The following is a 24,582-nucleotide window of genomic DNA, read 5'->3' as shown; positions in this document are numbered from 1 at the left end:
ATTTCTCTATTTTTTAAGGATACTTTTGCCAGATATATAATTCTTGTTTGACATTATTTAATTTCAGCACTTTAAATAAGTCATCCCACTACCTTTGGCCTTTATGGTTTATGTTGAGAAATTAGCTATTACCTTATTGAGGAACCCTTGCATGTGATGAGTCTCTTCTTATTTTGCTGCTTTCAAGACTCTCTTTTTGGCTTTCAACAGTTTAATTAAAATCTGTCTCGTGAATCATTTTATGTTTGTTCTTCTTGGAGTTCATTGAATTTTTGAATGTGTAGATCCATTTCTCTTACCACGTCTGGGAAGTTTTCAGCCATATTTATTCAAATATTCTTTCTGACCTTTTCTCTCCTTCTGGGGCTCCCATTTTGCATATGTTGGTAAATTTCATGTTCTATCACAGTTTTCTAAGGCTCTGTTCATTTTTCTTCAATTATTTTACTTTCTGCTTCTCAGATTGGATAATTTAAATTAACCTATCTTTAATTTCTTGGATTTTTTCTTCTGCCTGCTCAACCTACTATTAAAAACCTCTAGTGATTTTTTTCATTTTAGCTATTATACTTTTCAACTCCAGAATTTCTTTTCAGTTCTTTTTTGTAATTTCTGTATTTCTGTTGATATTCTCTATTTGTTGAGACATTATTTTCCTGGTTTCCTTTAGTTCTTTAAAAAATTTTTAACACAGTTGATTGAAAGTATTTCTTTAGTAAGTCAAATGTCTGTTATTCTTCAGGGACAGTTGTTGTTAATTTATCTTGTGATGGATCTACTTTTTTGTTTCTCTATGTGAGTTGATTTGTAATTTTTATGGAAAATTGGAAATTTTGAATATTATAATGTCATAAGTCTTGTAACCAGATTTTCTTCTTTTCCTTGGACTTCTTTTTTTTTTTTGTAGTTTGTTGTGTGTTGTAGTTGTTTGTTTATTTAGCGACTTTTTTTTTTTTGGTAAAGTCTGTATTTTTTGTCCTGGGAAGGAGGGAGGGAGGAAGGAAGGGAGAGAGGGGAGGAAGAAAGGAAGGAAGGAAGAAAGGAAGAAATGAAGGAAGGAAGGAAGGAGGAGAGAGATAGAAAGAAAAAGAAAGAAAGGAGGGAGGGAGGGAGGCTGGTTGGCTTACTTGGTCTTTGCTGGTTGGCTCTCTGTTGGGGCACTCCTTTACCATGTAGCCAGGCTATTTACAAATGTGATGTAGCATTCATTTCCTCCTTTTGCTGAGACTAGAAATCAGCCAGAGATAAAAGCTTGAGGTCTTCTCAGGTCTTTTCGGAGCATGTATACTGCCCTGGAAATTCATTTGACTTTCTAAATCCCCCCACATATGTGGGTACTTTTCAGTGACTTAATATCCCCAAACCTCCCCAGCTTTCCCTTCCAGGCTTTCAGCATGCCTATTGTTTGCCTCAAAAGACCAAAACAGGCAAACAAGTTCTTAGAGAATTAGGTCTGCTCTGCTGTCTCTGGAACCTGGGACCAGGGTTTCACCCTCGAAATGGAGGCTGATGTCTCTCAAGCCACTGCCTTGACAGTGAGGGGAAGAACAAGAGTAACTAAAAAATACTGCAAAGGTTTCCTACTGTTTTCTAGTTACCTTTTCCTTGATTCAGCATTTGTTCAGTTGCTATAAACCTGTAACTATTTTCCAGAGTTTGGAGAAAGGTCATTCTGTTTTTGCTCCATTTTCAGTGTTTCTGTGGAGTTCGGAACCCTTGGAACTACCTAATCTGCTATTTTCACCAATATTATTCTTTCAACTTTTAAATTTGCATCCACATTGGTTTTTTATTATTTATTTGTTTGTTTATTATTTAATATTCAAGTTAGAGCTGTTTTCTGCTGTCTAGTAATTTTTGTTGTCCATTCATATTTAGAAGTGGGAAAATAAAGAGCTTATTGGAAGCTCTATGCATATGGGTAGGGCTTGTTGTATGCAGACTTCAATGTTACAGCCGTATCTATTTGGATCATTACATTAGGGACCTCCTGATGTATTTTTAGTTCTCTCATCTTTGGCTGATCAATTCACAGAATAATATTTTCCAGTCATCTCAGAGGATAGGCTTGGCTATTATCATTTTGAGGGACATGTAAAAGAAAGGTGTTGAAGTATTTCAACATTCAATAAGTAAATGTTTACTAGATCCTCTTGTACCTGGAATGAACATGTTGCTTCCCATTACAGAAACCTCTCTGTTTTCTTGGTGGGGGTTTGAGTGCTTTACTTATCTAGCTTCAGGGAGTCATTAGTCAAGCCTCCAGATATTAGCCCAGTCTTTACCCTCAGTTTTAGAAGTATAACTGCTACTAGAATCATTTGGAAGTTCCCCACTGCTAGCTAAAGATTCAGATTTCTGATGTCTGCTGTCAGTTACTAGTATCCATTTGCTTTCCCCCTAAAAGTTTTTGCTGTGGTTCCTTCTCTCATTTTCTCTTTTCTTAGCGACTTATTTCTTTGAAATTCCTATTTTTTGTAATTACTCTTATTTTAGTGGCATTTCTTGGTGAAGAAGAGCTGGATGTGTTTTTAAACCACCATCTTTATTTTGAAGTCTGTTTGCAGGATTTCTCATTAATCCCCCTTTCTGCATTGAATATAAGAACCTGGTTCAAGGATTTAAGCTATAGAAATTTAAAGAGAATTCTTAGGATATATGGTAGAAATAAATATAACAAAGTACCCAGAGGAATTTGTCTTATAAATAGTCTTGCTAGATACATTGAATATCATTGTGCAATTTTACTTTAAAATAATGTTTTAATTCATTAATAATCCTTTTATTAATGTAACTTATTACAGAGGTTAAAGATTAGATCAGGCCCTAAGTACAGAAAGCATTTGACTTAGTATTTAAAGACACCCAAAGGGAAGCATAAGGTCAGACATCTCATCCAATGGAAGTTTAGTCGACTCCTCCTCAACAACATTTTGTCAATTCATTCCTTTATTTTTATTCTCACATCATAGTGATAATGGGCTGAATCTTTAGTTTTCTTTCATTCATTAATCCATTGTTTTATATAAATCTATCAAGTTAACTTATAGGAAAAAAAATTTAAAGGCAATGAACTATTTGCTGGGTTATATCATTATTGAACTGTTTATAAAATTATGTGAAGTCCTCTTCTACTGTATAGTAAAAATTGCAAGGTTATTTTATTTCATGATTACTCTTACAGTAATTTTTAAAAATCCTTTTAAAGATAGGCATTTTTTTCATGGCTTTTTCTAAGAAACTATTTTTTTCTTTTTAAAGTTTAGGTTCTTTAAATAAATGTATTTGAAAGGTCAATGAAATGGGAAATTTGGGTGACTCATCAAAGCAGAAAGTAATTGAATACTTGAGTTGTTACTCTTGATGACAAATATGAAAATTAATAAAATTAAATGTGTGATATCAAAATGAACAAAAAGTAAAACATCAAACAAAAAAGACCAAGATCAAAGGAATAAATAGACTATACAAATGTTGAAATCCATGAATATTACAACCTCAACTAGAAATGATGCTTACATTAAAACTGGAGCTACACTGTAGGGAAGTAGAGAAAGGATTTAAAAAGGTAATTATTTGTCTCGTAGTGAACCAAAGACATATTAGGGACTTAGGTAAGACTTTTTCATGTCAGCTCTTGGGGTTTCTTAGAAATAATCTCAATGATGCCTCCTCTGTGGTCAATTCAGGACTCTACTTTTTACATCTTACAGTTGTCCAAGATCTTCTCCAGTCTTGGTGCTACAGTTTGCTTTCCTTTTCCTTAGTCTTCAGTTTGGTTTTGATGAAAACGATAACTAAGAGCTTAAGAATAAAATGTATATTAAGGGGCCAGGCCCTTTAAGACAGGAAAGTTGAAGTCTGATAGTGGAGACCTGATAAGAGAAGGTGATTTTCTCCTCTGAGCCTTATTTTAAGTCTGAATTGCAAAGCTGATATAATGAGCTTAAGATCAATTCAGGTCAGCATCAATATATAAGTGATAAAATGTTGGGAGTGGGAGGAAAGGAAAAGGTTTAGATAGGAAGACACTGGCAGTGATAAATTCTGAATTGCAGCCATTTTAAGGAAATGTCAGAATCAGGTTTTTTGGAAGGTCCATCTAGGTTAATAAAGAATCAGCTAGCACCCGGGAAGGAATCAGCTTCTTCATTTTACTTCCTTATTGAATGTTAGGAGTTTGATTGCTCCTAAAGCACATATGAAATCAGGCCATCATTTTATCAAATTAATACACCAGCAAAGAGTTCTCATAATTAAGCCTAGGTATGGTGGCCAAGAGAGTGTTGACACAAAAGATTTATTGCCTCAGACCCTCTTTATTTTCTATATAATATTAATCTCCACTTTTTTTTTTTTTTGGAAAACTTTCTGATCCAGATATAACTGAAACACAATTTAAATTGCTCTTTCATATTATTGTCAGGATACTGACAGGATACATCATGAATGGCTTTAATTCTGTGTGTGCCTCTGTACAGAACTCTAAATGCATGCGTATATGCATGGGATATAGTCAGGGGGCTGAGAGCCTAGGCTCTAAAGTCAGACAGCTGCGGCTTAATTTACACTTCATAATACTTATTAAATGTGTGACCTTGCCAAAGTTAATTTTCTCCATATTTCAAAGTCTTGATTTGTCAAATGAGTCTAAAAATACTTCAAAAATTGTAGTGAGGTGGTAAAGTAGAAAATGACATCTTTTTAGTCAATATGCATGAACATTTTTTCAATGTGATATACCCCAAATGCCCAGCATTGCTAAGCTCTTCCTGGCATTACTGATACAGTAAAATTAATACTACTGTATATCACTTATTTTATTATGGTTACTATTTTACTATAAAATGAATAGAACAGGGCTGCCTCATTAAGAATTCACATTAAAAATGATCCAATCCAAACCTGGAACTAAACAGAAGTCTCCTGAACGTGCACTGAAAGAGGGAATTGTAATTGTAATTGTCACATAAATGCCTACTAAATTCTCTTTACCAATCCATTATGCCAAAGTTCTTATGAATCCACCAAAGTCTCTCCTCTCACTCCTTGTCCCAGAACATTCTATACAATTTAGCTACTATCTTCTTGTTTTATTTTTTCCTCCCAGTAACTGCTTCATCAATACCTTGTTTAGGATTTTCACATTATGTTTATGAAACAACTGATCTCTCATTTTCCTTTCTTTAATATCTTTGTCATTGTTTAACATAAAGCTTATTCTGTCTCCATAAAATGAGTTGCTAATTATTTCCACTGTATTATCTAGAATTGTTTGTTTTAAACTGATTTCTTGCTGTAATATTTGAAACTTTTCAATGGAAGATTTCTGTGCTAGTCTTTTCTTATGTAAAAGGTCTTTGGTTATATATTCAGTATTTTAATTTAAAATAACAGTAATTTTAATTTTATTCAGCTTTTGAAATTTACTGTCTGTCTTGGTAGGTTGTGTGTATGTTTGTAGATATTTATCCATTTCATCAAAAATTTTAAGTTTTGTCATAAAGTTATTAATTATCTTTTGATGTTGGCATTTTCTGCAGTAATGTACCTTTTTTCATTTTTTGTATGTGTGATTAATGAGCCCCTTTTATGGATCATGTAGTTTGTTGTTGTTGCTTTTTGCTTTTATTTTTAGTCCATTACAAGCTCAGTCTCTTGATGAGATTACTTAGTCCATTTACATTTAATTGCATAAAATATATTTTAGGGTTTCCCTGGTGGCGCAGTGGTTGAGAATCTGCCTGCCAATGCAGGGGACATGGGTTTGAGCCCTGGTCTGGGACGATCCCACATGCCGCGGAGCAACTGGGCCCGTGAGCCACAACTACTGAGCCTGCACGTCCGGAGCCTGTGCTCCACAACAAGAGAGGCCGCAACAGTGAGAGGCCCGCGCACTGCGATGAAGAGTGGCCCCCACTCGCCGCAACTAGAGAAAGCCCTCGCACAGAAATGAAGACCCAACACAGCCAAAAATAAATTAATTAATTAATTAATTTAAAATATATATATATATATATTTTAGAAAGATTAGAAGGACAGCATTTTGGACTAGAATTCTGAAGAATAAATACGTATTTTAGAAAGAAAGTAATTCCTTTTGGAGAAAGTAAAATACTCAAATTAAGATGGGTTAATTCCTCTAGAATGAAACAGAGGCAATCTTTAAAGGAAAAATGTTAGAAAAAATACGTTTATTATTTTCCTCTCAAATATTTCTTTTAGAAATTCCAGTGCAAAGAAGTATAAACTATTTAAGGTCCATGTCTACCAGGAATGACATGCCTCCTCACTTTAAAATATTTCCTCTTTGGTTTTCACAGATGTTCAACATGGTCTTCACGGTAGCTTTTGCCTTTGGAACACTGGAAGTCTAATTATTTTAAACTAATATGCCTTCCTTATCAAAAATAGTAATATCTGGTTTGGGTTAAGACAATAGAGCTTTAATGCACAATCGTATTAACTCATGAATCCCAGACTCTTTCCGCAATGCTTAGCTATAACCTTCAGAAATCCCCTCATTAATCACCTCGTATTATCCTTTTTTTCACCTTCTTCCTCACTTCTCCTACTCCACAACAGACACCAACAGATACATGCACAGACACATGATGGGTTTTTTCCCCATATTTGAATACAAACATTCTTTGATATTCAGAGGAATAGTCTGTAGCTATGATTGACCCTTTTCTGTTGTTTTGTCACATTAAAAACTTACGGTTGAGTTTCTTGGCTCTTTTCAGTGTTTTAATGGCATCATGGAAGTTAACAAGCCCATTTATAGAAAACTGTCAGTACTCTTGATATTTGCTTTTAAATTCCAAATTATTATTTTGTGATATATTTTTCATGTCCCTGAAAATTCAAAGTTGAGCCCTGAGTAAACTTACTAGTGGCTCAAGGCAATCTTCCAGAATGCAAAGTAATTCCACCTTATGTAATATAATATCACTTATCCTAAAGCTATATATTTTTCATTACATTTCACAGGCTTTTTGTGCTTTTGATGTTCTTTTTGTTATGAGTCTGACAATTCACTGACTCTAATATTGTGAGGGTGAGAAATTTATACTGTTAAAGCTTTTCTTTATGTGTGTAACCAAACTCTTCCTCTTTTTAGAAACAGATTGCTAGTGGGGTTTTCATAACCTGTTAGTTTTGTCCACCTTTAGAACTATTATATCAATTCCACTCAGTCTACAGGCAGCATTTCAGCACTTTATAATAAAATATATTGAACTGTCTGACTGGAAATTACAACAGAAACGGCGTGAGCTTTGCTTGCCTCTTTTTCTCTAAAAGAAGCAACTACATTTCAGCATCTCTATTTTTTGCCTAAATATATCTCAAAAATGAAAACCCATTATCAATTCTTCCATAAATGCTCCAGCATCAAATATACTTTAGTGTATATCATGTATTATTTTAGACTTTGAACAAATTTAATTTAAAAATCGTTATGAATTTCTAATCCAAGATAAAATTTAGCTACCATGTGATTATTCTTTTGAATAAGAACAAAAATGATCATCAGTGCTTTGATCTATTTTATATTTGAAAATTTCCAAGTCAGGTAAAAAAAATGGATTTTTATTTTATGTCCATTAAAGCATGTTTTTATTGAAGTACCTCCCATTCCTTTACAGCCTTTTCTTTTTGCCACTGTTCACTATGCTCAGTCAAGACTTAGCCAGAGATCTCTGATTGTAAACCTTGAACTAAGTCAAAGAAGATGTGAAATCTTTACAGGGGAAGGATTTTGATAAAAGGAAATTGGGAACTTGGAGTAGCATCCCCACCACCTTAAGTGAGAACTGAACCGCACATTGGAGCCCTGGGAGGAGGGGTGAGGCCAATATTACTAATCAGTTTTCTAATAGCCATTGCTCCCAAATTTTCCCTTGCTAAGAACCATGATAGTTATAGAAATAAAATGAGTTTAACCATAGAAGAAGAGTTATGATTTGGTCTGTTCAATTCAAGTTAATCTCATTTTAATTTCTACATTTCCCAGTCTCATTTGCAGCCAGTGTTCTGAATAACAATTATTCACACAGATACATGTTTTTTGTTTTGTTTTATCCTAGTGGTGTTCCAGCCTGTGTTGCAGTGTTCCCAGCAGTCTTGATTTTCTGATCCTGGCTTCCTAATCACTGGATCACACCTCAGGTGAGTCTTCCTAAACTCAGCAGGTGACTAGTATTCTCATATATCCCCTGTTTCCTGATGGTGGCCATATCATAGCCTTGATGTGTAAATTCAGCTAAGTTGTTCTAGGAATCATAGAGGGTACAGATTAGAACTCACTCCTCTAGTCTTTTCAGTGATTTTGTAAGCATTTAATTCCTATATTAAATCCTCTTCTGCTTAAAATACCTAGAAAGGCTTGTGTTTCCTAGAGTGAACTCAATCGATACAGCCATACACTTGTTTTACAGGTATGGTTTACCATATGACATAGTAGTTGACAAGGTTATTGGAAGTTTGTTGGATCCTTCTGGTAAAGATTGTTTTTGACTAAAAATTAGGGGTATGAAAAGAGGTAGTTGGGCTGTCTTGCTCCTTCACCTCCTTCTCCTCTTCCTTCTCCCTTTGATCTTTGTTATGAGTCTTAGTGTTATAGGAGCTGTCTTGCAACCATGTGGTTACTAGATGGATGAGGACCAAATTCTTCCATGTTAGGGATAGGAGAGAAGGATGGAAAAAGCCTGGGTTCTGTATGATATCACTAGGCTGCTGAAGCTCTGGATTGATTACTAGATTTGGACATTGTTAGGTTTCCTGTAACATGCTGGAAAAATAATTCCTAATTGATAAGACTGAATTACCTACTGAATTTCTCATGGTGATATATCAAAAGTAAAGGAAGTCTGAAATTCCCTAATGAAGACAATTCTGTGAGTGGCCAACCCACACACTTTTCTTTCCAAGTGTGCTCCAGCCAGGATTAGTATCTCTCTACTTGAGAACTTTTAGAATTTTAGAAGGCTTTTTTCCCACTCCTAGAGCAGGAGGGAGGTGCCAAGGAATCAGTGTCCCCTGAGAGTACCCCCCAACCAGTGACTCTCTGAAGCTGCTGTATAAATATACCAGTTTCCTTGTCCCTTGGGCAGAAAAATTCTGAGGCATGCGTTTTACACAGTTCCTAGACTTTCTCACTGTATTAGCCTGCTTAATACTGATTTTTTATAGGTTGTCTCCTTTCTCTGTACCTTCTAAATTAAATAATTGTATGTGATTTCTTGTCTTAGCATATGCTTCTGAGGGAATCCAAGCTAAAATACCTAACTTGAAATCAAATTAGACATGTCAGGCCCCAATCAGATAAAAGAGACTCTCCTTGTTCAGTCAAATGTCAGTGCACAGAGTACTGTGGAAGCCACCTGAGATTTAGTCTCTGACTACAAATTTTCAAAGACTCAGTCCTTTTGATTTTGATATATTATATCAATTATGACTGTATATTGATGATTCCCATCATATAAGTCCTGATGGATGCCATTATGCATTTTATCACTAGCTGCCAACAATACAGCATATGATTAGCTTACTGACTTGACTCTACTACTGCTTCCAAAGACAACTTAATTTTAATTCAATTAGAAGATTATTTTCCCATTTGTTAAATGCATTTAACTGAAAATAGAATTTTCAGTTCTCCATAATCATGTCTATTATTTCCATGAGGTCGAACCACATGACTTTTTACATCCGTAAGTGCAGGCAAGATGGATAGGCTTTATTGTGGAGTTAAAGAAAAAATTCCTGTCAACATAAAAATGCTTCCCTTCTTTGTTTGCTAAAGTAGCTGAAATTCTCTACCTGAGAAAGGTTTCTTGAGGTAACATGCCATTGTACAATAAATTAAGATATTTTATTACCAAGAAAAGTCAAATCTAAGCTAGCCAATGCATCATTGAAGATGTGTTCATTTAAATATTACCGCTCATTGCCACCTATCATATAGAAATGACCCTGTTGAGGTTACACTTTAATGAGATGGAGGAAGAAGGAAAAGGCTGCTGCCACTCAGGTCAATTATTTCATAATCACAGAGGACCTTAGGGAGAACATTGGGGCCTGGGTGTCCTGCGCATAGAGAAAGATAACGAAATGGGAGTCAAACAAAAGGTGACATCTACTGAACAGCTCTGCCAAAGGGCTACCTTTGTACTGAATTACATGAATTCTTTTTAAAAAAATAAGAAAACAGAATAATAAGCTAGAGTTAAATTTTGCCTTAACTCCTATTTCCTCTTCCCACCTGAATTATGGGATAAGCATAAAACACCTTGGTTTTACAAGAAAAGTTATTTTTTTGACAGAAAGACCTCAGGTGAAAAATACATTTAAAAATCCAATTTAGAGGGAGAAACTATGTTATTTTGTATTGGTGGAAACTGTTTCCCATACAACTAAGCGAGCTCCATTGCATGAATCTTTTATCAAAGCAAGGCTAAGGAAACTGGTTAGCTTATTAAAGAGCAGTATTTTTTTTTTTTTTTACAAAAACAATTTCATTTTCATGAGTTTTACCTCATGACAAACATGTCTGATTTTTCTACGAGGAAAATTTACAAGGAGATCCCTTCAGTTAGAGGGAGGAAGAGGTTATAAGTTTTAGGAAATAATTTTCCTGGGATAAATCTTTCAAGTAACTTCACTTAGTAGTGCCAAGAATGTGTTCTATACAACTTATTGCAAGAAAGACTATAAACAACAACAACAAAAAAGAGTTCACCAAATTGAAAGCTTAATGAGAATAAAGGCCTTAACTTACTCATGTGAAGATTCCCATTGCCCATAACAATACTTTGTAATCATTAGATTGCCAATAAATATTTATTGAATAAATGAATGCTAGATTAATTTTGACTTCTGTCCTCAAGGAATTTATAATCTAGTTGAATTAGAGAAGCATATGACTGTAAATGGGCCAAAACCACTATGTGTATGCACAGCCAGTAGGCTCTTTTTGGTTGCTGTTTATAGGTGTCAGCAGTTTAAAACAAATAAATGTCATTCCCAGTTTATAACAAAAGCATATCTTAGGACAAATTTTGCCACTGACACCAACATGTATTAACAATCAAGCATATTGTCTGTTTAAAAATTTTTGATGAAGTTCCAGTTTATATATATAGGGGAAAAAGACTTGCATGAAAGATTCACTTGAGTCAAATGGGACAATATTCCATTGTTAGATCTGGAGAAACCTATTAAGCCAGGCAATAAAGAAACCTTAAAATCAGTAATGGAAAAGAAATATTTAAGAATCAAGCCTAGAATGTCATACTCAAAGGTATAGATTAAGGGTAATGGGTTTGCTATATTCTTATCCCTGTTCATGCAAGGTCCGGGGTTATCTCTAAAATATTTTAACCAATCTACACATCTTGAAAGTCACGAGTGAGATCCCCACTTTGTTAATTCACAGAATTTCTTCAACAAAATCATAACTGTAACATAGTATGCTGATAAGCAAGCATCTCAGATGATGACCAGAAAAGAGAGAACTGAAATGTCTATAGTAGCTGCCTCAGGAATGTAGCTAAGTTCATCCTCTGCTGAATTCCTGATACAGGCAAATAAATACTCCAAGAGTGTGGTTTCCACATACATATATAAGATGGATTGTCTATACTGAAGTACTTCAAATAAATATAGCATAACATCATATATGACATGAGAGGAGAACAATAAATATTACTTACACATACTGAATGCTTTCTGTGTGTTGAGCGATGATTCTAAATACTTTGCATGAGTCATCTCAAATAATCCCACAGTAACACTCTGTTATTTCATTTTCTTAACGAGGAAATTGAGGCTCTGAGAAGTTAGATTGGTTGCTATAGTAATAAGCTGGCAAGTGGAAGTTTGGGGTTTAAACATAGGCAGTGAGCTCTGAAGTCCACACTCTAAGCCATGATGAGGTACTGTCTCTCAAAGGACTGAATACAGAATAATAGAACTAAGGGCTAAATTGTGCATGCTACTGGGATGATGAGAAGGTCCAATCTAATCGTACATGCAGAAAACTGGACAGGAGTGCTCTCTCTCTTCCTCAGACCTATGTGGTATAGGACAACTGGTCAAGCATGATCTAAGCAACATGAACCACTGGATTTATTTTAGAATGGTGAGTTGCAAGGGGCATGGATGGTTTTAGTGGTGGTGGAATCTGATTGGGCAGTGGAAGCAGATCAGTAGATTATACCAGAAAAATGTAAGCTAAAGGTAATTGCTTCATTGGAACAGCAAATTTAGTTTTGTTCTGCCAGGGAGCCAAGGCAAAAACATAATTCTGTGTGTTTATTAATAGGAATCATTCACGCATATAGGTAAAATTGAATTTACTATAACACCAATCAGTAAGAGAGATTTGTTAACTAAATTCTTCTGAAAGGGATACTAAGTAAATTCAAAATTACTTTTACAAAAGAAGCGGACATAATAATCACGGATCTGATTTTATATTTTCCATCTCTATATTTTACGGGGAAATGTGAATTCCTGGCTTCAGGTAATGTAGTGTCTGCTCCACGGCCTCTGGTACATTGCTTACATAGCACCACAGTGAACTCTGGTCATCATTTGTTTATTGTCTGAGACACTAGAATATGAGCTCCTGAGGGTAGGACCTGGGTCTGTCTTGTTTATCTGTGTATCTCAGCACCAGGAGTTCAATTATGCAGTATTGGAAAAAATATAGTTTTGTGTTACATAAAAATATAATTTAAAACTCAGTTTTTCTGGCATACTTTATAGATCCTTATAGCCCAGAAGTGGTAGAAGGGAACTTTGAGAAATCTAGAACATTTTTATATATACATGAAATGTGAAATTGCCAAATGTGAAAGTTTCTAGAAGATATCCAGAGCTTTCGAATGATCTTGTAATCTATTCAGGTAAGAAATGGACTAGGAAAAAATGCTTATTTCAGTTACCTGAGGAAACAGTGAAAGATCTGAATTTCTTTGTTAAAGTGTATCACATTAGACAGTGTTATGGTTTCAATGTTGGTATAAAAGTGTGTGTGGAGTGGTTAGTTTTCCAGCATTTGAAAAAAATCTTAGACCTTATCTCTTGAATATTTAGATTTAGTTCATTACCCTTGGAGTAGAATATTTACTACAGCAAAAGGTAAACTAAATACCATGATGTTATTAACCTTTTTAAGACACTGATCCTAATTTTATTGAGTAGTTAATTGAGGGGAGTAAAAAACTACCTCCTTTTACCCTTTTATCCTTAAAGCCAAAGGTAAACATACGATACTGCATTTATGATGGCAGCTTTCCCACCTCTGGGGAAAGAACTGGATTTTGGTTAAGAATACTATACTATTTAAAAAGTATGTGTGTGCATGAATGTAAATGTATACATGTGTGTTTTAATGTTAACAAAAAACAATTTCAGTTAATATCATATTTATTTCTCTGTTACTCTTGATTATGTATCCAGCCAGGTATAGTGTCTCCGAGTTATAGCCAATAATTACGCATTAATTTTATTAAAAGTGTACTTTACTTATGTATGGTACTTCTGTAAGCTTTGACTGATGAGATAATTTTATTAAAAGGGAATAAAACCTTAACTGGAGGTGGGGAGAGTGGGTTTTTACTACATATATTACAAGCAAATTATTAACATCTTTCATAAATAAACTATACTTATGTACTTATAAAAAGTAAAATTGTCCAATTGGACAAATAACTGAAGACTTAAATGTACAATTCAAAAGCTAGAAATACAGATTAAATGAATGACAAATTAAAATAGTAATAATACATTAGTCTTGGCTGTAAAATTAATAAGAGGTCAAAAGCAATTCAAAATATGTTTTTTGCAAAGTAGGTGGAGGAAGGGTAAGTTGGAGGAGATAGGCATTACCAATTTACTCTTGATCTGGGTGAAATGTGGTCCAATCTTTATGAAGGCCTATTTGGTAACATGCTTCAAGAGTGTTTAAGTATACATATGCATTGAGCTGGAAATTCTAATTCTGAGAGTATATTCAAAGGAAATAATCAGAAATGTGAACAAAGATGTGTGTTTATTTATTCAGTAAATTGAATATTGAATCCCTGTTGTATGACAGATGCCATTTGCTTTAGATAAAAAGTTCTCTTAGTACTCTCTGAATTTTGTCAAGTGGGAAGTCAGAAAAATTAAAGGCCAAATACAATAGAGTAAATTAAAATCATTAGTGTCCCTAAGCACGCTCTGAGAGGATGATAATATTTTTAAGATGAAGTAACTTAGGAAATAAAATGAGAAGGTCTAGATTTTGAGTAGGCTCTCAAACTTTGGCAGAACATTAGAGTTAAAAAGAGAGGCTTTTTTTAAATTGAAGTATAGTTGATTTACAATGTTGTGTTTGTTTTTGGTGTACAGCAAAGTGATTCTTTTTCATATTCTTTTCCATTATGGTTTATTACAGGATATTGAATATAGTTCCCTGAGCTATACAGGAGGACTTTGTTTATCTATTTTATATATTAGTAGTTTGTGTCTGCTAATCCCAAACTCCTAACTTATCCCTCCCTGATTCCCTTTCCCCTTTGGTAACCATAAGTTTGTTTTCTAAGTCTGTAAGTCTGTTACCATTTTGTAAATAAGTTCATTTGTACCATATTTTAGATTCCACATATAAGTGATATTATATGATATTTGCCTTTCTCTTTCTGAGTATGATGTCACTTAGTATGATAATCTCTAAGTCCATCTGTGTTGCTGCAAATGATATTATTTCATTCTTTTTTATGGCTGAGTAATATTCCATTGTATACTATATGTGTACCACATCTTTATCCATTCCTCTGTCAATGGACATTTAAGTTGCTTCCATGTCTTGGCTATTGTAAATAGTGCTGCTATGAACATTGGGGTGCATGTATCTTTTTGAATTAGAGTTTTCTCTGGATACATGCCCCGCAGTGGTATTGCTGGATCATATGGCAACTCTTTTTTCAGTTTTTTAAGGAACCTCCACATGGCTGCACCAATCCACATTCCCACCAACAATGTAGGAGGGTTCCCTTTTCTCCACACCCTCTCCAACATTTATTATTTATAGATTTTAAATGATGGCCATTCTGAACAGAGTGAGGTGATACTTCATTGTATTTTTGATTTGCATTTCTCTAATAATTAGCAAAGTTGAGCATCTTTTCATGTACCTATTGGCCATCTGTATGTATTCTTTGGAGACATATCTATTTAGATCTTCTGCCCATTTTTTGGTTGGGTTGTTTGTTTTTTTGATTTTGAGCTGTATGAGCTGCTTGTATATTTTGGAAATTAATCCCTTGTTAGTCACATTGTTTGCAAATATTTTCTCCCACTCCATAGGTTATCTTTTCATTTGTTTATGGTTTCCTTTGCTGTGCAAAAGCTTATAAGTTTGATTAGGTCCTGTTTGTTTATTTTAGCTATTATTTCTATTGCTTTGGGAGACTGACCTAAGAAAACATTGCTAAGATTTATGTCAGAGAATGTTTTGCCTATGTTCTCTTCTAGGAGTTTTATGGTGTCATGTCTTATATTTAAGTCTTTAAGCCATTTTGAATTTATTTTTGTGTATGGTGTGAGGGAGTGTTCTAACTTCATTGATTTACATGTGGCTATCCAGTTTTCCCAACACCACTTGCTGAAGAGACTCTTTTTTCTCCATTGTATATTCTTGTCTCCTTTGTTGAAGATGAATTGACCATAAGTGTGTGGATTTATTTCTGGGCTAAGAGAGCATTTAAAAAAAAATCATGTACTCTATGATTCCATTTATGTAACATTCTTGAAACAAACCTATAGAGATGGACAACAGGTTAGTAGCTGCCAGGTATTTATGGATGAGGGGGAAGAAGTAGAAATAAAGCAGTAACTATAAAAGGATAGCATAGTGGATCCTAGTGGTGATGGAATATTTCTGCATCTTGTTTGCAGTGGCGGTCACATAAATCCACACCTGTGACACTGTGTGAACTGCATAGAACTGAACACACACATACACACACACACAAGTTCATATAAAACTGGTGAAATCTGAATAAGCTTTATGGATTATGCCAGTTTCAGCTTTGTGGTTTGATAATGTACTACAGCGATGCAAGATGTTACCACTAGTGGAAACTGCATAAAGAGTGCACAGGACTTCCCTGTGTATTTTCTCTTTTGTAGCTTCCCGTGAATTTATAATTATTTAAAATAAGAGATTAAAAATGCCATTGCCTAGATGTTAACCTAGAGTTTTCATGTAGAGTATCTTTTTAAATAAAGTATTGTTTACATAAAGTTCACCCATTATAGTGTATGGTGAGTTGTAACAGACATATAGTCATGTAAAAAACACCACAATCAAAATCAAAATATAGCAATTCTCCATCACTCCAAAATATTCCATCTTGCCCCTTGTAGTCATCTCCTTACGCCAACCCCATCTGACAACTACTCATCTGTTCCTCATCACTGTAGTCCTGTAGTTTTGAGAACATCATATAAATGGAGTCATACAATGTATAAATTTAGGAGATCAGGATTTTTTACATTCTGATCTGTTCCTTTGTATTATTGAGCAGTTGCCCCTTGTATTGGTGTACCACAGTTTATCTATTCACCCACTGTATGACATATGCAACTATTGTAAGACCCAGCAGCTGCACTCCTGTGCATTTATCCCGGAGAAATGAAAACTTGAGTTCACACAAAATATGTCCATTAATGTTGATACCAGCTTTATTTGTAATAGCTGAAAATTAGAATCACCCCAGATATCTTTCAACAAGTGAATGATTAAAAAAAAAACAGGACTTCCCTGGTGGCGCAGTGGTTAAGAATCCACATGACAATGCAGGGGACACGGGTTCCATCCCTGGTTCAGGAAGATCCCACATGCCACGGAGCAACTAAGCCCGTGTGCCACAACTATTGAGCCTGCACTCTAGAGCCCATGAGCCACAACTACTGAAGCCCGCGAGCCTAGAGCCCATGATTCTTAACAAGAGAAGCCACCACAATGAGAAGCCCGCACACCGCAACAAAGAGTAGCCCCCGTTCACCACAACTAGAGAAAGCTCATGCGCAGCAATGAAGACCCAACGCAGCCAAAAATAACTAAATAAAATAAATAAGTAAATTTAAAAAAAAATAAAAAGCTTAAAAAGAAAGTAAATTATTAAAAAAAAAAAAACTGTGGTATATACATACCATAGAATGTTACTGAGAAATCAAAATACCTTTGAAATGAAAGCACACCAAATTTGAGGGTAGCATGCGTAGAAATGGTAAAAGAGACTCAAGGAAATCTGGATAAGTCCTGACTGTGTCTGCTATAAAATGCCATTTTTAATAATCTTTCATGTATATTTTTACTGAAAATAAGATTAATAATTTTAGTTATCCATAGACCTCATTACTTTCATGTAATAAATGGGTGTCCAATTTGGCATATAGGTAACCTTAGCAAGTGTTGCCATATTATGCTAAATGCTACTAAATTATGCTTCTCATTTTTATTGCTTAGAAACTACTGACAATCTAGATTCAAAAATAAAACTGATACATCTAGAATACAATGGAAACATTTTAAAATCTTATTTTTGGAAAGCAAATAGAAATCTTTCCAATGACTTCATTTAAGGCAGAAGTAGTACCTACCAATACCTTCATTACTTTGGGAAAATGAAATGGAAAAGTAAAAAGTACAGTATTAAATGACCCACATATGAAAAGAGAGACATAAATGTCTGTTGTTAGATCAAATAAAGCTTCCATCTTGCAAGCTCTAATTTTACTCTTTCTATTGATAATCCACAAGGGAGATTGTTTATATATATTATGCCTGGGCTTCCCTGGTGGCGCAGTGGTTGAAAATCTGCCTGCTAATGCAGGGGACACGGGTTCGAGCCGTGGTCTGGGAAGATCCCACATGCCGCGGAGCAACTAGGCCCGTGAGCCACAACTACTGAGCCTGCGCGTCTGGAGCCTGTGCTCCACAACAAGAGAGGCCATGATAGTGAGAGGCCCGTGCACCGCGATGAAGAGTGGCCCCCGCTTGCCACAACTAGAGAGAGGCCTAGCACAGAAACGAAGACCCAACATAGCAATCAATCAATCAATCAATCAATCAATTAAAAAAAATAAATATTATGCCTAAGCTAAATATCTACTCTCCATGAAGTGCAACTCCCATGGAAGCATAAGCACTTGTATCACTGTGTCATCCTTGTTGCCCAATTTACAAACTAAAGACGCTTGAGTGCCTCTAATTATTTTCAGTACAATGTGATGTAACTGTGCCACCTACATTAGCATTAATGAGTGCAGCATGGCTAACTCTTCACTTAGGGGACTTACATGTGGCTCTATTCTGGAAAATGTCTCTACAACTAATAAATTAGACTTTCTACAAGTTATACACTAGGTAGCCCCTCCAGAAATCCCCAGGCCCAAGTGGTTTCTCTGAGGAATTCTACTAAACATTGAAAGAATTGTTCAGGATAGAACTTTCCTATGCCCTCGAAACTACTTGGTAAATGAGTTAAAAAGGAACAGCAAACAACGTCTATTGTCTAATTTAAATCATGCTAGACAGAGTGTTGGAAAATAAGTAGAATGTTTGAAATCAAAAGTCATGTGGTAGTATAAGGGATGTTTAGCAGCCAGAGAGGGCACAGGGGAACATCTAAGGACTGGAGTTCAAAAAATTTCTATCTGCTGTTTGATGAGTGTATGGAAATTCTCCTGGGAGAAACCTCCTAATGAACTTGTCTTTATTTTCAGCGGAAAAGACTAAGTTCCCTGGCATGGCAAATAAACAGGAAACTTTTAAACATAATCTCTTCAATCTATGGGGATTATTTTCAGGCATCTGTTGAGTGTGTGTGTTTTAATCTGATATCTGATAAATTATCTAAAATGATCGTTACATTAGACTCTCACTCTTGAAACAGATGTATAAAAAAAGTTCTGAATCTCTAAGGTCATCCTCTAACAATACAGGATAACAAAGGGTTTCCATTTATAGGAAGATAGGGCAGAGTTTCCTACACTCAACATCTAGATGGTCTCAGAAGTATTTTCCCAAGGGAGAAGTGTTTACCTGATGGTGGGCAGAGACATTAACTATTTAGGATAAAATGGTGCTAGATTAGTGATAAGAATTAACTAGGTTCTTGGTATTACCCACTAAGAGTAGTAAGTGAAAAAGTGGTTCCCCTTTCTGAACAACCTCTCTTGCTTGGCAGTGATTGGTGATATTTATTTCCTGGTTTACTTTGAGTTTGCATTAAAGTTGATTATTTTGAGGTGATAATCATGTCAAATTTCCTTCTGTCACTAAGAAATAACTATTACTTTATCCTCTGTCTTCTGTTTCCTTCTTTGTTTAACTTGTGTTGCTTCTCAAGAAACTTCCTCAGGTACATTGAGTAAGAAATAAACTTTCTGAATCCTTTCATGTCTGAAATATATTTGTCCTCACATTTGAACTATGCTGTTGCTTAGTAAAAAAATCCAGATTGAAAATATTTTTCCCTGAGAAATCTGAAGATGTTTTCAGTTATCTTCTAATATCCAGTTTTATTGGTGAAAAATATGATGTTTGTCTGACTCTCACTCCTTTTGGTTATATTGTTTTTGTTTTCTGGGAGTTATTAGGATCTTTTCTTAATCCTTGCAGTTGTAAAATATGCTTAGGATAGATCTTTTTTTAGTCATCCATTTATAACTTACAAGGCATTTCAATATGAAGACTCATGTTTTCATCAGCTATGGGAAATTATTAAACTATTTCTTTGAAAAGTTTTTCTTTTAAATTTCTGGCCACATAGTACGAGTTCATACCTGTTGCCCACTCATTCATCTCCATCTACAAATACTATGGTTTGGCAGATAATGTATGTTTATGATTCAAAATATGTGGCAAGTAATAAAATGTCAGATTTAAGTGATAACATATCAATGATTACTTTGAATGTAAAATATTTAAATATACCAATTTAAAGAAAAGAGATTTCCAGAGTGAACTTATAAAATGACTCAACTATATGCTGCTTAAAAGAAACTCACTTTGAATTCAAATGTATAAGTATGTGGAAAGTAAAATGATGGGAGAAGATATACCATGCAACCATTAATAAAAAACAGCAATGGCTATATTAATATCTAATAAAATAGACTTAAAAGTCAGTAAAATTACCAGAGACAAAGAGGAATATTATATAAAGACAAAAAAGATCAAACCATTAGGAAGACATACTGATCCTAAATGTTACACACCAAATAACAAAGCCTTCAAATACATGAAGCAAAAACTGATAGATCTAAAAGGAAAAATAGACAAATTAATAATCATATAGCTGAGGACTTGAATACTCTCCTCTCAACAGTTGATAGAACTACTAGTCAGAAAATCAGCAAGAATACAGAAGATTTGAACAATACAATCAACCAACAGGATCCAGTAGATATATACAGAACATTCCACCCAAGAACAGCAGAACAGTCACCAAGATAGATCAGATTCTAGGCTATAAAACAAACCTCATCAAGTTTAAAAGAATTTAAATTGTATAGGGTATGTTCTCTGATCATAATGGAATTAAACTAGAAATAAATAGCAAAGACAACAGGCAAACTTCAAATCATATGGAAATTAAACACACTTCCAAATAACCCCTGGATCAAAGAGGAAAACTCAAATGAAATTTTTTAAAAAGTAGAGCTAAGTGAGCATCCTAAGTGTCCATCAATAAATGAATGGATAAGGAACATGTGTGGGGTGTGTGTGTGTGTGTGTGTGTGTGTGTGTGTGTGTGTGTGTATGTATGGCTGTATACATACATACAGTGGAATATTAGCCATAAAAAAGAATGGAATATTGCCATGCATGATGACATGGATGTACCTAGAGGGTATTATGGTAAATGAAATAAGTCAGACAGAGAAAGACAAATACTTTATGATTTTACTCATATGTGGGATCTAAAAAAACGAAGCAAATGAACAAACTAAACAAAACAGAAACAGACTCTTAGATACTAACTAGTGGTATCTAAGGGAGGGTGTGGGGGGATGGGTGAGATAGGTGAAGGGGTTTAAGAAGTACAAACTTCCAGCTATAAAACAAATAAGTAACTGGGATGTGATGTACAGCATAGGGAATATAGTCAATAATATTATAATAACTCTGTATGGTGACAGATGGTAACTAGACTTATCATGGTGATCACTTTGTAATGTATAAAAATATCAAATCACTGTGGTGTACACCTGAAACTAGAACAATATTATATGTCAATTATAATTCAATGAAAAAAGAAAGAACTAAGTGAAAATTTAAAAAAACAGTGTATCAAAATGTGCAGGACAAGTTAAAGCAGTTCTCAGAGGCACAACAGCATTAAATAGTTACATGAGAAATGAGGAAAGATCTCAATAATCCAAGTTTCTACTTCAAGACACTAGAAAAAGAAAAGCAAAATAAACTCAAAGTAAGCAGAAGGAAAGAGATAGTAAACATAATAGCAGAAATCTATGAAATTGAAACTAGGAACATTATAGAGAGAATCAGTGAAAAATCTGATTATTCAAAAATAATCAATAAAATTGATAAACTTGTAGCAAGACTGACAAAAATAAACAGAGAGAGGACACAAATTACAAATATCAGGACTGGAATAAGGAATATCCCCACAGATATTATAGCCATTAAAAAAAAATAAGGAAACATAATGAACAAATTTATATTTATAAATTTTAGAAGTTAAACCAGTTACTTAAAAACCCAAACCACCAAAACTCATCCAAGATGAAATAGAGAACCTGAATAGGCTTATAACCATTAAAGAAATTGAAATTTTAATTAAATATCTTTCTAAAAAGGAACTTCCAGGCCCAAATCATTTCTCTGAAATATTTTATTAAACATTTAAGGAAAAATAATATCAATTTTACATCTCTCCCAGAAAATAGGGGAGGAAAAAACATTTCCCAGCTCATTTCACAAACGCTAGTACTACCCTGATAAATCACCAAAAGACAGTGTAGAAAAGAAAGAAAGAAAGAAACTAGAGATCAGTATCTCTCATGAATGTAAGCACAAAAACCCTGAACAAAATATTAATAAACTAAATCTAATGATGTATAAAAATAACTATAACATCACTGCAAAGTAGGATTTATGCCAGGTATGCAAAGATGGTACAGCATTTGAAAAGCAATGTAATTCATCATATCAACAATTCAAAGAAGAAAAATTAAAGCATTTGATAAAAATTCAACATCCATTCATGATAAAACTCTCAGCAAGTTAGGACTAAGGGGAATTATCTCAACTGGATAGAAACCATCTACAAAAAGGCAACAGCTAACATCACAATTGATTTTATAGAATGAAATTTCTATGGGTAATAACAAAAGGGGCTGTGAGAATTGTATGTCATTTGCTGCTTTAGAGGCAATGTATAAAGGCAATTAAATATATTAATGAATCTGAGTTCTTAACCTGCTTTTAAAAAATAATAATGACAGGGACAACTGACCGCCTTGAATTATTTAGTGGTAAGAAAATGATGAGTTATGGATATGATAACATTCCCAGAAAAAGGATTGTGTTGTTGGAAGTGATACTAATTCTGATGTGACTGAAAAACAAAGAGAAATTGATATTTTGAAAATCAGCATTATCTATGAATTGGCTGAATTAACTAAGGTTCTTCCAACTTTTTGAGAAAAAGAATTGTTTATATGACATAATAGTATTCACCTAGAACCTTTTGAAACTTTTAGCAGATAGTTTTAAATGAAGCAATATGAAGAACCTATGCAATTTTATTTAAAATTAGCCCATTTGGCCTCTTTCCAACATAGCCAAAGAAAATAACCCTTTTCATAAAATAATTTTCTAACTTTATAAATTCTGTATTTTAAAGAGATATTATTTTCATTGTATAAGAAACTTTTTTTTTAAATTTAAAAGTGCAAAAATACATAGAGTTCTTAAGAAACACTCTCCCAGACCACTACCCCATTTCTCTGTCCAGAGATAATCACAGAGTTTGTTGTGATTCTTTCAGATGTATTCTAAACATAAAAGTATATATACACAGAGACACATTTGCTTACATAAATGAGATCATATAGATGCTTTGTTCTGCAACATACTCTTAATAGCTCATCTATCTCTTCTTATTGATGGATCTCATTCTCTTTTATATTGGATGCTGAGTATTCCATTGAATTTATATGATTGGTCCTCTATTAATGAACATTTTTCCAGCTTTATTCAGATATAATTAACATATAAAATTGTGTAAGTTTAAAGTAAACAATGTGAGATGATTTGATACATGTGTATATTGGGAAATGATTACCACAATAAGGTTACCTGACACATCCATCACCTTACATAGTTATGTGATTTTTCTTCTTTATTTTATTAATATAGTTAATTGCATTGATTTTTGAAAGTTAAATCAAACTTGTATTCCAGGGGAAAACTCCACTTGGTCATGATGTATTATTACCATTTTAAATATAATATTAAATTCTATTTGCTAATTTAAAAAAATCTATGAGATGCAGCAAAAGCAGTTCTAATGGGGGAGTCTATAGTCAGAGAGAGAAAGACAAATACTATACGTTATCACTTATATGTGGAATCTGAAAACAAACAAACAAACAAAAACTAGTGAATATAGCAAAGAAACAGACTCACAGATACAGAGAACAAACTAATGGTTACCAGCAGGGAGTGGGAAGCGGGGAGGGCAGGAAATTAAGGAGTACAAACTACTATGTATAAAGTAAATATTATAAGGATATATTGTACATCACAAGGAATAAGGAATATGGCCAATATTTTATAATAACTATAAATGGAGTATAATCTATAAAAATTATGAATCACTATGTTGTACATCTGAAACTAATATAATATTGTAAATCAACTGTACTCCAATAAAAAAAATTGGGGGGTGTGCAGCAAAAGTATTAAAGTTCTAAAGAGGAAGTTTATAGCAATACAGGCCAGCCTTAAGAAACAAGAAAAATCTAAAATAAACAACCTAAATTTCTACCTAAAGGAATTAGAAAAAGAAGAACAAACAAAGCTCAGAGTCAGCAGAAGAAAGGAAATAATAAAGATGAAAGCAGAAATAAATAAAATAGAGAGCAAAACAAACAATAGAAAAGATCAATGAAACTGAGTTGTTTTTTTTTTCTCTTTTTGAAGAGATAAACAAAATTGATAAGCCTTTAGCCATGCTCATTAAGGAAAAAACAGGGCTCAAATAAAATTAGAAATAGAAGAGAAGTTATAACAAATATCACAGAAATACAAACACTCATAAGAGAATACTATGAACAGTTATATCTCAACAAATTGAACAACCTAGAAAAAATGGATAAATTCCTAGGATCATACAGTCTTCCAAGACTGAATCAGCAAGAAATAGAAAATCTGAACAGACCAATTACTAGTATTGAAATTGAATCAGCAATCAAAAAACTCCCAACAAATAAAACTCCCAGGACCAGACAGCTTCTTAGGAGAATTCTACCAAACATTTAAAGAAA

General features: G+C 34.0%; 1 long non-coding RNA gene across 1 annotated transcript in view; it reads left to right on the top strand.

Moving 5' to 3' along the window:
- Positions 1–24,582, top strand: part of LOC133089719 (uncharacterized) — a 381,544-nt gene that overhangs the window by 159,958 nt on the left and 197,004 nt on the right. The window contains exon 3 of the long non-coding RNA XR_009700734.1: positions 8,091–8,172. This is a non-coding gene — a long non-coding RNA (uncharacterized LOC133089719). The remainder of the gene's footprint in view (positions 1–8,090; positions 8,173–24,582) is intronic.

The sequence above is a fragment of the Eubalaena glacialis genome, chromosome 4 (assembly GCF_028564815.1).
Source record: "Eubalaena glacialis isolate mEubGla1 chromosome 4, mEubGla1.1.hap2.+ XY, whole genome shotgun sequence".
Classification (NCBI taxonomy): domain Eukaryota; kingdom Metazoa; phylum Chordata; class Mammalia; order Artiodactyla; family Balaenidae; genus Eubalaena; species Eubalaena glacialis.
The sequence above is the reverse complement of the archived record's forward strand: the minus strand, read 5'-3'. Positions and strand labels throughout refer to the sequence as shown.